Source organism: Periplaneta americana, chromosome 9, assembly GCF_040183065.1.
Source record: "Periplaneta americana isolate PAMFEO1 chromosome 9, P.americana_PAMFEO1_priV1, whole genome shotgun sequence".
Classification (NCBI taxonomy): Eukaryota; Metazoa; Arthropoda; class Insecta; order Blattodea; family Blattidae; genus Periplaneta; species Periplaneta americana.
In genome coordinates this window covers 17,335,378-17,346,530 of record NC_091125.1, presented here as the reverse complement: position 1 = coordinate 17,346,530, position 11,153 = coordinate 17,335,378, and the positions used below count along the sequence as shown (strand labels likewise).

At 35.2% G+C, this 11,153-nt stretch overlaps 1 long non-coding RNA gene and 1 pseudogene across 1 annotated transcript; one reads left to right on the top strand and one right to left on the bottom strand.

The window, feature by feature from the left end:
- Positions 1-11,153, top strand: part of LOC138705798 (DNA-directed RNA polymerase I subunit RPA1-like) — a 164,016-nt pseudogene that overhangs the window by 62,471 nt on the left and 90,392 nt on the right.
- LOC138705800 (uncharacterized) lies at positions 1,671-5,300 on the bottom strand. The gene is made up of 3 exons (XR_011333791.1): positions 4,337-5,300; positions 4,115-4,222; positions 1,671-1,877 (listed from the first exon to the last, which is right to left on the bottom strand). It is a non-coding gene; the product is annotated as an uncharacterized lncRNA (long non-coding RNA).

Sequence of the window (11,153 nt, the reverse complement as noted above, 5' to 3'; positions counted from 1 at the left end):
AAGGGAAATATTGAAGGAGGAGGGTTCCATCTGGTGCTGCGGATTGAATTCGGCGTAGCTCAGTAGTCAGAGCGCTTGGTATGTAGAATCAAGGACACGGGTTCGATCCCCGGTGCCGGAGCGAATTTTTCTCCTCAGATATTAACCTTTCTTTGTTGTTTATTTGTGAAAGTTCTCCAAGACTTAAGAATGTGCTATCTATGGTGCCAGTACCTAAAATCAAATATTTTTATATTGAACTTATTGTACGTCATGGAAAGGTATATTATCATAAAATCCTATAAAAAAATAATCGCATTCTGCCATCTGTTTCAGTGACGTGTGGGCATTAGCACTGGATGCACTATTTATACTTGGAGTAATTTATGTGAGAGTTTTTTTTTATTAGACAGTAACTCTATAATTAAATCAGTCATTTCTAAAAGGACTTTATCCAATCTTTTTGCTAAAATCAATTTAGAACGCTATCATATTCTCACTTGAATACGCCTTTCTGATGATAGGCATTATTCCATGTATTTTATTCAGATCTATGCAGGCTTCACAATATTCACAGCACTTCTCAGAGGGCCCTAATCCTGCAGTAAGGCGATTTTTATGGAGATGAGATTTTGAAATAAAGTCCTTTCAGAAATTACTGATTCAAATATAAGTTTATTAGCAACATTCCATGTTATACATACTTCAACTTTTTGTTTTACTTCGAATTGACGAAGATGTTAATATATGGACTATAATGGTTTTCAGTGACTTCTATAAATAAGGAAGCATAGAAAGTAATTTGTGACACGGTACAGTATGTATATTAACTTTCTGTATACCAACCTCTAAATGTAGGCCTACACCAATCTGGTTACATGTATACCCCAGAAAATGCTTGCAAATGAGTACAGGTTTACAAAATGCCCTATGAAAAATTGGTACTACTTCTCTTTTATCGAGGAAAGGTTTATATTATAAAGAAATTATCATTAACAGTTCTCTTTTTTCTTTCTAAATAATTTCTTTACAATTTATGCACACCTTTACTGTGTAGTGTCTGAATGGTCATTGCACTCACATGGCATTCTGTACTACACTTCCCATCCCTATTTCTCGGACATATCTTGCATCTCCCAACGTGTGCAGGTGGCTAAGGCTGAAGATAACTCTCTTTGTAAATTGTAATTTTCTGGAGTCCATTTTTTTAACATTTCAAAAATGAACTGCACAAACTAAGCTGGGGATACTCGCTCAGTGATACAAACAGTACTGGACTGCTGCAATAATAATAATAATAATAATAATAATAATAATAATAATAATAATAATAATAATAATTCGAATATTAAAAATTGAGGTTATATTGCAGGTATAGCAACCCAAGAAACGAATGTATAAGTGATTCATAAGAAATAAAATTGACATGAAATACAAAGTGCACACCAGTGATTTGTGCAGTCAGTTCACATAACTTATAGTATCTTATATTTTCTTAGATATTAGAATGAAATAATTTCCAACAAAATGATACTCTTTCAAACTTAAACAATAAAAAAAAACATATAATATAAGAAAGTAATAGTGTGATTGGTGTACACAGTTACATTATGTGGTATACAAAAGTTTAACATTCTCCCTTACTTTTCATTGGATTCTGTCCATGATCATTTAGAATAATAACACAATATTTAATTTTTTTTATTTAATTTATTGTGTTCCATAGAAGCTTTAAGATGTGGAAAAAGTCAAGAGTTACACAAATTCTTGGCAAGATGAGGTGAGGCCGAGGATTCGCCACATATTACCTAACATTTGCCTTAATGTTGGGGAAAACCTCTGAAAAATCGATCCAGGTAATCAGTCCAAGCAGGAATCTAACCCAAGCCCGAGAGCAGCTGCAAATAGATATAAAAACAATTAAAATGATATAAAAAAGTATAAAAAGATAGCAAGCAGCTCAATTAAATTTTCATACATAGGCAATTGAATTAAGACAATAACTAGCAAGCAGATTAATTCAATTTAAAGGCATAAACAATTAGTTGAACTACACAATAATTTAGGTATATAGCAAGCAGATTAATTCAATTTACAAGTTTAGACATTTTATCAAACAAATTTAATGAATTATAGCATGTAGGCTTCATCAGTTAAGCTTATACAAAAATACACAATGCATTCCAAGTAGAATAATTCACTTTACAAGCATTAACAAATATTTGTGTACACCATAACCACTATCCCACAGCAAAATGAAGCGTCCAAATTTATGCTGATCAAATCGCTTCTTAATTCTAATCTCATTGAAAATGCGAGAGTCATGGGCACTTCCTCTTCAACGTGCCACTATACCCAGAATTTGGAAACTTGCATCACTTATAACCTTAAATGAATAAGGTAATATATTTGTTAACTAGCAATTTCATAAAGGACATTTCTATAAAAAATTAAAACTGGTAAAAAAAAAACTCATGTGGGTACACAAATTAAAGCTACGAATGTGATTTGTCACTCATATAAGTGAAATGTAGCCCTTTTTTTTTTTTGTGCAATTTGGTAAAAAATTTGAAGTTTTTTAACTAAGCAATAGTTTTTATCCTTTGAGATTTTTTCAATCTGATATTTAGAGCTGCTAACAGCCTACAGCAGTTGTGTAAGCATGCCACTCTGAAGTTAAGACATCACAATATAAATTGCAACACTTTTATATAATGTTTGTCTCACCCATAACGCAAAAATTAACATTCCAGTAATTAATTTAAATTCTACGCCTATACTTTGGATTTTCTTTATGCTTTGCAAAAGTAACCTAAAACATGTAGCTAGTTAACCTATAAACTTGAAACATATTTCTATGAATCCATCATTATGATCCCATAATATTTTTCATAGTTTCATCTTCAGCATCACTAAACCGAGAAAGAGTGAGGAAATTTCGAGAGAAATTAAAAGCAAATCCTCAGTCTTATCCTGCATATGTTACCTGAAAGAGAGAATGTGGTAAGCAAAGAAAAAATGTTACATTCAAGTATGCAAGCAGTACCATATAGTGTTAGAAAAGAAGAGACTGTCTAAAATGGAGTGTAAAAGGAAATACAACAACAAACTGAAACAACAAATTCTTAAAACACCTGAAAGAAATGAAAACATACCATCTCTAGAGAAATAAAAGTTATAGTTGAAACAGGTCATTTGGCAAGGCTGTAAGTAAAAATAATTACCACTGACTCCACCACAAAGAAGAGCTGTGATAAAAACAGTAACATAAAATGAATTATCAGGTTTCACAAAATATTTGTCTTTTCATAAGTAAGGCCTTCAGTAACATATGAAGCAATAGAAAGGTGCTGTTTTTTTTTTTTATCAAAGAGATGACATTAGTTAAATTTATCTTAGGTTTGCTCATCTATGTATTATGTTGATGTATTGCTTGACCTTCTCGTAATTCTCCAGAAAAGCTACATTGAAGGAGGAACAATAGATCTTTGCTTCACTGACTTCCGTGACATATATACAGTAGGCCAAATAAACATGTGGTTTTAGTCAGCAGCCACAAATACTTTCAACATAAAAATCGTTTAATAGTTACTTGGGTACTGTTACTTACATACTGTAATGCACTGTTGTAGCTCCCACACTCCCACTTATTACCAATATAACACCATTTCTCTAATAATTCTCCCTGGACTTCTCGCATGTTATATTAGTAATTAGTTAGAAGGAGGGGGGGGCAACAACATTGAGGCGATTTTTTATTGTGTCTTCTTCAGTGTAGCTTTTCTGGAGAATTACAAATTACAAATCTTTTTCTTGTACCATTTAACTGAAATAATGTAATATAATGCATTACTATCTAAAATGTAAATAAAGTTATTAAAAGCTAAACTAGCACTGAGGTGGTTCTCTTCGTACTCTGCTTATACACCTTGCATATACGAATCTGTGATAGATTAGGTTAGGCTTTTATAATGCCTTGCATATATGACCAACTGCATCTCTACAAAAATATCTCACAAATTCAACGATTTTCAGTATCGAAATCATCGGAACTACCTCAGCGCTAGTTTCACAAAAATTTCAGCCTAGGTCTACATAACCTCTTACGGGTTGTAATTTCATTTACAGAACGTACCTGAACGTTTAATAGAGAATACCATCCCTTTCGGTTGATATATGTTTGTGACAGTTCTCCTCCTACATTTGTTATGGGTATGTGCGTGCCATCTATGGCGCCAATAACCTAAAAATGATGAAATATCACAATAGGCCTACTGTACCAATATGGTACCGGTACAGTACAAATTTCTCTAAGAAAGCATTCACATACAATATTCAAATCATGAAATATAATTACCTGAGGAAATCTCGCGATGTCGTCAAACTTTCTCGCAGTGTTATTCGTTTTTCTTCCCTAGGAAAACGTACGTAACGAGGCGCAAGTCCAGTGATTGCTACTGACACATTCATTATTATACGGCTTACAGAAGCCTGACTAATGTTGTGTACTTCATATTTTCTAAATATGTCCAATCTCGGTAGGTACGTCTTCCTCCTACGTCTCACATCACGAATTCGACGTACATAACCCACATTCACTGCATCATAACAGCCATCTTGCTAAGCTAGTCGGCCTCTAAACTACCCTACCGGCGGGGGCTAAAATTTAGCCAGCTAAACCCCTCTTAGTATCTTAGTACACGTATTATCGCTAACACTAGTTTATGAATACGAAAAACGTTAGTTCGCTGATCATCCACCGGAAGTAGCTATTTAACCCGCTCTAAGAATGTCTATGAATAGGGCCCGAAGATACCTGCAAGAAATAGGTTAATATTATTTTTGTTTGTGCAAAACGAACTGAAATTTACTATAATCGCTTCACTCATTCGAGATTATAGCGATAATTAACTATGAAACCAATAAATATTAATTTGCATTTCCCTTTATAACAATAATAATGGAAATATGAATTAATGGAGTAACTTATGTGTACCGGTACTTGTAGTGTAGGCTTACGTAGTTAACAAAGTGGGATGAGGTTAAGCAATAATAATCACACCAGAATTGGAAATAAAACGTGATCAATAAATTTTATTGTAACAGACTTACTTTTTCTACGTCTCTAGTAAAGTAACAAATAAAAATAACAACAAAATTAACAGCTATAATTAAACATATCCTTTGAAAAAAAAAATAGGCCTAAGTTTTCTGAAAATGTACAATTCTGTGGTGTTCGGGTAAAGGAGTATAAGTTATTTTTTTGTCCAGGTGGACTTTTGTTTGCCCAGATGAACACACAAGTTAAATTACACAAGTGAGTGTGCAAAAATCAAAGAATACTAGCAGTTGATGTGTTTTATTTGTGTAGAAAAATTTTTGTAATACGGGTTCCAAGTTTAATTTTCATTTATCTCCGAACTCATTTTTATGACTTATCTCCCTTTACCCAAACACCACAGAATTATTCAAGGAATCAGCTGATACAGACGTAGAATTAGTGCAAAGCTTTTGTTTCTCAGCTGCAGGTTTATTTGAAACATCAAATAAAGTTGGAACAGCATTCCAGATTAATTTATTTTTGTTTTCATTCATAAATTGTGTGTTTTCGAAATGAAGAAAGCAAAACTTTATATTATTATAAAGATATGCTTCATTCTTTGTCATTAGATCTTCCCTCCTGCTGTTTATTAACCACTTTTTGCATCTAGAAGTAAAATAAGAAATAGATGTTAGGATTTTTCTTCAGGAGCATCAGTGCGAAATACGCAACGACCTAGCACTCGATGGAAATACGACTCAGTCCACTCTAAATCCAAAATCGACCGTGGACAGTCTATTGTTTCTAGTTGCTAACCGCTTGGAGCGCTTTATCGCGAGATTTGCAAAAAATCACCTCAAGCTTCGCGATTATATTTAGTAGACTGTGGTACTGTCATGTCTGAGACTTTAGCTGGTCTTGCTTTTTAGTGTTCACTGTCGTTTGTGGTTCGTATGACGATGGGGGTTGTTTGTATTTTGTGTGTTATTAGATCAAATAATGTGTGTTTGTTGAATTGTAATTGCGTATTAAGTATATGTTATGGATGTGCTATTGTGTGTTTGTGGATTTCATATTGTTTTAATATGCTTCACAATACTAACACACAAAATTGCAGCTTCATTCAAAAAACTAAAATACAAGATAGCATATAACTTAAAGATAAATAGGAAGATGTTTGGTGTGGAATTCTGTTTGGAAAATTTTAACCATGCAGAGATAGGGACAAATGTTGATGAGATGAAAGAAAGAGACCCGAAAGAGGAGATAAGGAGCATTGCAGTAAAATATACGATGGGAGAACTATTTGGAAAATTAGAAGATGGAGAGGTCGTCACACAGGAAAGAATAGCAAGCAATGGAATGAAACAGTCCGTGAATTACAGCGACCAGGAAGAGAGGCCAGCAACCAGCACAGCTGCAGCGGCAAGCAAGGATGACGTCAATAAGCGATCGAGGAAGAAAGAAAAACTTGCACTAAAATAATGATGGTGGCACCAGGTAGACAATAAGGGGATAATCGAATGGCAGTAGAAAAAGGAAACAACTGATTTGTCATTAGAAGAAGAAATGGCCTAGGTAGAAAACCAGATATTTACACTGTAGTCAACAATAGTTACTAAAAATACAGGGCAACAGCTCCATATTAAGGCTACTTTTGCTGTGCAACTTTTGTACTGCAGCTGCAAAAGTTGTGTGTTGTGTTCACACGTAACCCAGAAGTAGCGCGCTGCACGCTACTTTTTGTGCTGTGCAATCCGAATACTGCAAAAGTTGCAACTGAAGGTTGCGAGACTGTTCACACACAAGGCGCTACTTTTGCAGCTGCAGTCTAGCTGCAGCTTTCCATATCCATGTTGACTTTTCAATATACATTTTGTGAGTATGTTCACATTAGAGTTTTGGATTATGAAACTCATGCGATAGCTTACTTATCTATTATTTGCTTTTCTGTCCTAACTAATATTCAGAAATTGGCATTATTTTTACTATAAAGCTATTAAAAAACGCCTATATACTTAAATGAGAACCAACATATTCACATAATCAATGTTGGCAACCCTCTTGTTTGAAACTACGCTATGAAAAATAAGAAAAAAATTAATTATATCATCAGCAAATATACTCTGTGTTGTACATTTACTAACTGTTACAAATCATTTATTTTCATCACATCTAACATTAAAATATATCCAAACAATAAAAGTGTCATTGGCACATTTGGGTGGCAACACTGGTCGCAACTGCTGCAAAAGTTTCAACAAAACCGATATCAAAAATGCTGCGGCTGTAACCCTGAGAACCCTGTTCACACGTCGCTACTTTTAAGCTATGTACAGTATGAAAAAGTAACGAGCAGTAGGTTTGGCAGCCGCTACTCTTTGGATTGCACCGTTGTTCACACATCGCAGTATGAGAATTGCGCAGTTTTTTGTACTGCACCTCTACAAAAGCAGCGACGTGTGACCGTACCTTCAGACACATTCTTGTTATGACGATGATCAGTGTTAAGGCCTGCAGTGCTATAAGCGATACCTCTTTGATAGAATCAGGTTACATCTGTGGAGCCAACCCTTGACAAATGAATAACTAGGAAAAATAGGTGAAAATGAAAACAAAAACTGCCAACCTGCTCTAATTCGGCCTGCCTACACTTAATGCGCGGATTAGACTTTTTAAATGTAAATCTATTCTTAATTTGTCGTCTTGATGTTAGGAAGTGGCAAATAAGATGGCAAGGAGACAAAAATAATATAGAAAACGGGAAAAACCCACATAAAGGTTGGATTAAGAGTTGAACTAGGCTTACTTGTGGACCAACCTGAAGTCTGGGGTCACGAGGGAACAAGCTCGGTCATTTCTTACAGTGTAGATCGAGCTGCACAGGTTGTTGTGTGCCCAATTGAAAGATTTTCCACAAATTTTAGAACCTGCCATGTGGCTGTGACATCAATGAGGGAGATTATGAAGAATGTGCCGTACAAACTGCGCGTATTTTTGTAGTGAAGTACCCCTGGTACTACATGCCAGCATCATTGCACAAGGTGCTTGTACATGCATCAGCGGCCATTTCTGCTGCCCTTCTTCCAATTGATCAGATGTTAAATGAAGCTCAAGACGCAACAAACAAAAATATAAAATCATACAAAGAACATCACTTCAGAAAAATTTCCAGAACTGCTACAAATCAGAATGTTTTTCGAAGGCTTCTGCTAACATCCGACCCCTTATGTCTTCTGTCAGACATTTTCCAAGGAAAATTATGGGATCACTCTCTACTGATGTCGTTAATCTTATGAATGCACCAGAATCTACTAGAATAGCAACAGAACTTCCATCTTCAGAGGAGGAGGACGATGAGGAAGAAGAAAATGCAGAAGTGGAGAAAACTGATCTATTCAAATAGCAAGGAATGTTTAAGCCACCCAAAAGCAATCTCTCTATGTTAATGGATTGCAACATGCAGTATGAAAATAATGTATACTAATATATAGATAATAACATGAAATTAATAAAATGTGGTACTAGCCTATAATTTACAGGACTTGTAGTCTAGTATGAAATGGTTTATATTGGTTATAAAACATGCAATACTCTTCACTTCTTTCTAAAAAATCGTTTTGAAGTGATTTTTGTAAATAATTTTGCCTCTCTGATTTTTGCCGGTTTTTTCGTCTTTTTGGATCACTGAGCAATGGTTGCCTATTTAATTCTGCTTTTCGGTGTTAGGACTTGGGGACACAGATTCTTGTAACTGTTTTGCAGGCATGTCTTGATTTTCCAAATCCCACAGTATGTTCTGTCTTGTAACATAATTTTCCTGTTTTTACCATTCCTTAGTAATTAATACACTTCCTGCAACAGCCCAGATCAGCTCCACATTTTGAGTTATAGGTTCATTGTTACGTTTCTGTTGCCTCTAGAATTTTCCATGTCATCCAATTAGATTTCTTTTACTTCTCACTCCCTGGTCCAGAGGCTTTTTATCAGCTTCGTGAATTCATGATTTTAAATTTTCACACATTGCAGCAGCAGGCCAGTCTTCATTTACATTGATCTTCTGTTCTAATTGTTGATACTGCCATCCTGCAGGAGGTTCGGGATGTGCTCGGCTGCATATACATAGATACTTACCAGTGAAATACCTGAGGAAAGAATAGACTATGGGCTATACTTGATGTCAGTAGAAATATCTCTTTTTCTTGAACATGAAGAAAGGGCCAATGTTGAATGATCCTATCATAGATCTCTTCTTACAGAAAAATCGTCGAATCGAAATTCAATACAAGTAGTCTATAATGTCACAGTAACTAAATAAAGTTATAGTAATATCGTACTTAGGGGTTAAATTGTATTGATTAATGTCCATCAGTAATACCATGTAATAATATTCACACCACGCCACCGATATATGTATAATATTTAAATCTAAAGCGTAAAATAGTTGAAGTAGTTTTATATTATACGTATACATGAAAGAAATATACGAGGACATTCAATAAGTAATGGCAGCAATACTGTAAATCAGCACTCCTAGCAGTGAGCATCGGAATTTTTAGTGCATAATAGAGGAGCGATTGTTGCATAAATGTGGAATATTAAAAGTCTGTAAGTAACCACATTTTGTGAATACAGGGACTGTTTCTGATTTGTATTAAGTAATACCGCCCTAAAATGTTCAGTAGGTATGAACGAAGATGCATCATAAAAATATAAGTTGCAAGAGGGAAAAATGCAACTCAGCGCTTTATGGCATTACAAGAAGCTTGTGGGAGAGTAGTCCAACCACACTGCACTATTGCAAGTTGGGTGGAAGTGAGGCATTCGCGTTCAATCAACAGTTGACATCCGAAGAGCTTTAGATCGATCAGTGAGAGAGAGCTCCACAAAATGATGCTGCAGATGAAATCCATCGTCTTTCAAAGATTTGGCAACATGGCAGGGGACCAGGGGCGATTTCTCAGGGCATGCTATGCTTGCTGCGCAAGCCCAATATTTTCGTAGAATGTGTATTTCTCAAAATGGGATTACTTACATTAAAATTTATTTTGATTTTTGGAATACTGTATAGGCGTAATACCATCTGCAGGTTGCACACCGCAAGTATCGCAACGCTTGCTCGTTTCTTGGAGCTACAGGAAAGATGTGGAAATAGCGAGAATATGATGCGTGCGCAAGTCCTTCCTCCTTGGTCCGTCCTGTTGTGTGTTGTTTGAAGCTCTGGTCCGAGAGCTACACCAACGCCTATTTAACGTTACACAGAGCAGTATTGACAGCGGGAATGTGCTGTGCAATGTAATTGTATGAGCGGAATGCATGTGTTAGCTGCTGCATGTATTATTAATTCTTAAACATTAATTTGAAGTATTGCAATGAGTTCGGAATTGTGTGTCATTGAAACCTTATTATTAAATCCATTTTCCCGAAGGACTATTCAAGAGAAGACAGACATTATAGAGAATATGTGCGCTCGTTCAGTGCAGCTCAATACAACAATGTGCATTGGTTGGCAGGGTCAAAAAAACTAAATAAACTGTTTTGTTGGCCATGTTTGTTATATCATATCGAACTTCTACATCTGATAAGCGAATATGATCCATGACTCATAATGATTTCATAATTATAAAATAAATTATTTATGTCGGTCTGATTATTTTTATTAATTATGAATTATTATATCCTCCGATCTTCCTCTATGAATAAAAGAGCAAGCCTAACTTTCATGACTAGCATTCGCCCCTGCAGGGGACTGTATTTGAAGTGTGTAATGTCAAAAAAACCTAAATAAATGTAGTGTTGCCATTACTTTTCGAATCCCCTGGCTTGTTTTATATGTCAAATTACCTTACCAATTCCGCATGCTGAGGTCTCCTGTACAGTCTGTGAAGTCTGTATACTTACGGTTTCCTTCATAGCGTCTTTGTTATGAAAACGATTTTGATAGGCAATACTTCTCTCATGGTTGATTGGTTTATATATGATTGACTTTTTTTCAATTGAGGATCTCGAAGTAGTATGTTCGAGAGAATCGTTATACAGCAAGATTATGAATTCATATGTTCCCATTTTCTAGTAGAGTGCTCTCCAATGCGACATGTTATCTGTTACCAAGAGTTTAAATGTAGTACCAGCG